Source organism: Diospyros lotus, chromosome 10 (assembly GCF_014633365.1).
Source record: "Diospyros lotus cultivar Yz01 chromosome 10, ASM1463336v1, whole genome shotgun sequence".
NCBI lineage: Eukaryota > Viridiplantae > Streptophyta > Magnoliopsida > Ericales > Ebenaceae > Diospyros > Diospyros lotus.
Window position 1 is genome coordinate 24,984,013 of NC_068347.1, and position 4,514 is coordinate 24,988,526.

Below are 4,514 nucleotides of genomic sequence, written 5' to 3' on the forward strand. Positions count from 1 at the left end.
AACACTCTCACATCCTTCTCTCAATTTCACTAAGTTTAATTTTCCATCGGGCTTGGTTAACGTTACTTTGGAAACTTCAAAGACATTAAAACTTAAGAATATGCAGCGCTTCAATTGAAAATCTTTCAAAAAGACTACATGCAATGCCAAGTCAGTAGAATATTTTTTACCTATTTACTATGCTATCGCATGTTGAAGACATGAATCACTTGTTGGCCATATGTTTAAATAGAGTGATTTTACATGATTTAAGATCACATTTGGAACAACAATAAATTTAGGGTTCCACAAAAAGAAAATGTAAAAGTTCAAGGACAAAAATATGTATTTGACTGTACATATATAAATGCATATGCACACACATATATACATAGAAACATGTACATTTACATACATATAAACACAGATATGCATTCCTAGGCACGCATAGATCAATGCATACATGTATGCACATGTACATACTACATGTTCGTGTATGCTTACACATATATAGGCTAAAAACACATTCATGCCGCTAAACTTGCCCATTTTAACCACTTATGCCCCTTATTATGCCTTTCAAGTTGCAACAAGGAACCTACTGCACCCGTCAAATTTCAATTTTGAACCTATCATGCACTTCATTATCTAGTCAGCATCACGTGTGAAATCACACATGGATAAGGTGCGTGAAGGCAACACCCATTTTTTCTTTTTCCTCATTCCAGCGCCAACGACCTGTAGCCTTCCTCCAACTAGGCAACACCCATCTTCTTCTTCTTCCTCATTCTTTATCGTCGATGACCAAGTAGCACTAATAGCACCCATCTTCTTCTTCTTTCTCATTCCCAGTGTCGATGACATCTCGTCTTTCTCATTCCTCTCTGCCGATGACAACTCACATTTCTCGTAGCTGTCGACTAATTAGACTCGCCTTGGCCGATGAAACTTGAAATCGAATTTTTGTGTTCTCTTTGATCGGTTGTTTTCACTTGTCGCCGACAATTGTTATGGTCGTGGCCTTTTAATGTTTCAAGCTTGGTGTTTGACATGGGTCGGATTGATTGCATCACTTCTCGCCGTTGTTGGGTCACGACTCTTGTAATGGTTGGATGGACCAATTGTGTTGGGTCTTCCTCTCATGGAGGTCTATTTGAGTTGCCAGCAAACGAGGGGCAATGATCAATTAGTGGCCATCGACGATGGTGGTTGTGTAACGACCAGTTATCGGGTCTATAATATTTTGTCGTTATTCTATGTATGTAAAATGTGTTATTATATGAGTAAGGTATTGGCAATATTTTATGTGGTAAAAAAATAATAAAAAATATAAAATAAAATTTTAATAGAGATGGCATTGTGTTGAAAAGTCAAAGAAATTGGGATATATGGAAAAATCAAAATTATTTGTTTAAATATGTGTATATTGTTTTAAATTTTATTTAAGTGGTAAATGAAAAATTATAAAAGATGATATAATACATATATGTGTGTGTGCATAAGTGAGGGGCAAAATAGGGAAAAGCCAAATGAGGGGTGGTGATTGAAAAGAGTTGACAGATAGCTCCTCCCTCATTTCCTCCCCCTTGCTTCTTTCTGTAACACCCTGTTTTTCGGGTGCGTCATAACTGAGGACAATTTTGGGACCATACATTTTTTTCCCTCTCGAACTAATACTATACCACATCATTCCTCGCATCCATCACAGAATTTTCATACATTTATCTCTAAAGAGAATCATCCTACACATCAAATGCGGAAGCTAGAATCGAACTTGACATCTTACTTTAACATTAATCATAAATCAAATCTTCATATCATCGTTTCTCGAACTCAATCCTCAATACAAGGCTATTCATCAATGGAACATAAGTTCTTCATCATGACTTAAAACATAACATACATTCTCACTAATATTAACACATAACTGGGGTTATACATCTCCAATAACCATAAGGTTATACATCATCATTCCTTAATGTCAATCATAACTCATATCTTATATCATGGACTTTCAAAACGTTCAGATTTCAAAGTAGTAAAACTTAAATACATTGGCTACATTACATACATTCATCTCATTATTCATTCATCATGCACTTGGAAAGTGCCATTTCATCCCTTATTCATCCTCATACCTGCTACAATCTCTATTTGGAATGTTTGAATATTTTAAGGGCAAAGCCCAATTAGATGATGAACCATCTAAGTAAGGGTACAAAATCATTTTTGTGCATGTATGTAAAATACAAAATGTCATCATTCCTCATTTCCTTCCGTGAATTGACTGCATCTTATGCTACCCCCCATTACTACGACTTTCTATCCATATGCCGAGGTCAATGGGTGCAACAGTGTCGATTCGTATTCTCATTTACACCTTAGTGCTACCCCTTATTTCTACGGCTTCCTATCCATGCCGAGGTCAATGGGTGCAACGGTGCCAGCTTGAACTCATATGCAATGCATTATTAATAACATCATCGTGAATATATGCACATTTCATCATCAATACATGTAAATGCAATCTACATGATGCATCGCATATCATGGCATGATAACACGATAAAAACGTTCATATAAAATCGGGTTTTGGAAAAACAGTTTACGGGGTAGGACCACTCACAAACCAAGCCTTTTTATAAAACTAAATCTAGTTGGGTAGTACCATTACCCCATTCGCATCTCATAGCATCTTGATTCTCGTACCAACCTTCTAACGTACTCAAATCGGATCCTTAACATACCCTGGTCGTCATATTCATTCAAAAATCAATATTCTATTTCTTTCCTAATTTCCTCATAATTTTCCTTTATTTCTTCATATTTTCCTCAATAAATCCATACTAAATATTCCTCAAATATTTCTTCAAATATATCTCTATAACAATGCATAAAATAACTTTCCTAATCTATTGGAGTTTTTTAGGGAATTTTACTTACCTTAGCTTAGCCTATAGGCTTTCTCGGTATGTATGCCCTAACCTTAAAACATGTGACCGACCTCGAATGTCACACAAATTCTCGATTCTCGCACACCACCCTGATTTCACGCATTACCTCGATTTTTATGCGACATCTCAATTTTTGCTCACCGTCTCGATTTTTGTGTTCGACCTCAAAACGCGTGCACAAACCATTTTTCTAGCCAAAATCTCCGAAATATTAACAAAACTCCATTTCCTATTTTTCCAAATTTTGTTTCCACATTTTCTCTAATTTTCTATCTTTTTTCTTCCATTTTCTTTCTATTTCTTTCTTTTCTTTTCTTTTTCTTCTTTTTTTCTTTATTCTTCTTCTCCTATTCACCTTATTCTTCCCTGCAACGCACCAGCTTCCTCTGCACCTTCTTCTTCACCGAGCACACGCGCATAGTCCAGCCGCTGCAAGCCCTCTTTCGCCCGCCCACCTCGCTTCCACCGTCGCTACTCCCGGCTTCGCCACCATCGCCCCCACGCACCGCCTCCTCGCCGCGATCGGCCTCCCTTTGCTGGTAGCATCGCGTCCAACCGCTGCTCGCAGCCATATCTGACCGATGCTGCTGCTTGCTTCAGCCATCGTCGGCTATCTCCGATGCCACTAGCCATCTCTCATTTCCTCCACACCAATCGCTGCCTTTTGCTCACGGCCGCCACCTGCAGCGCTGCTGCTCGCCTACTGCCATGGTCGCACGAGTGGCCATTCTCTCTTTCTCTATCTCTCTCGCCATTTCCCTCTCATTCTCGGCCAAGCTCTCTCTCCCTTTTGCAAACTCTCTCCATTCCTTTTGGCCAAGCTCTCTACTCTCTCGCGATCTCTCTCTTCTCTCAATCTTCCCTTCTCTGTTTTTGGCTGCGGCTTCCAACAGCCTTGGCCACCACTCCACCTCCCTCTCGACAATCCCCTCAATCCCTCTGCAATTTTCTCAGCCCAAAATCTCTATTGAAGAACCCATTCCATCGAGTTGTCTGCTGCCTCCCACGCCTCCTATATGCATGCTTATACATATAGGTATATATGCTTATATATCTTACCCATTTAATCCCCATAATTCTACCTTATTACATCTTTAACCCCATCATTTCTCCTTAATTGCACTTAGGGGATTTCTTAATTACAAATACACCCTCATGACCAATTAAAATTGCATTACAATGCTTAAAACCCATAATTAATAACTTTGAATTTACTTGATAGGGACGATTTTTCCCCAGGGTCCTCACCGGGCTATTGATTCATCCTAAACCGTCTCAGGGTTGATCCTTACGAAAAATCGAAGCCCCCCTAAAGTTTCGTTAACTTCCTGGAAGTCCTCAATGACTATTCGGTATTTCAATCTCAATTACCGCTATATTTTAGCTATACCGAAAACATTCTCAATTCTAATTTCTTTTATTTCTATAAATTCTATCTCGGAACGCTCATCGAGAACATACCATTTTCCTTAGACAATTACACTCCGAAGCCTTCCATACAGTCGATTCGACGATTTATTTTGATATCAAGCCATTTTTCGGTATTTTTATCTCAGTGAAATTACATGGCAACCTTATGCC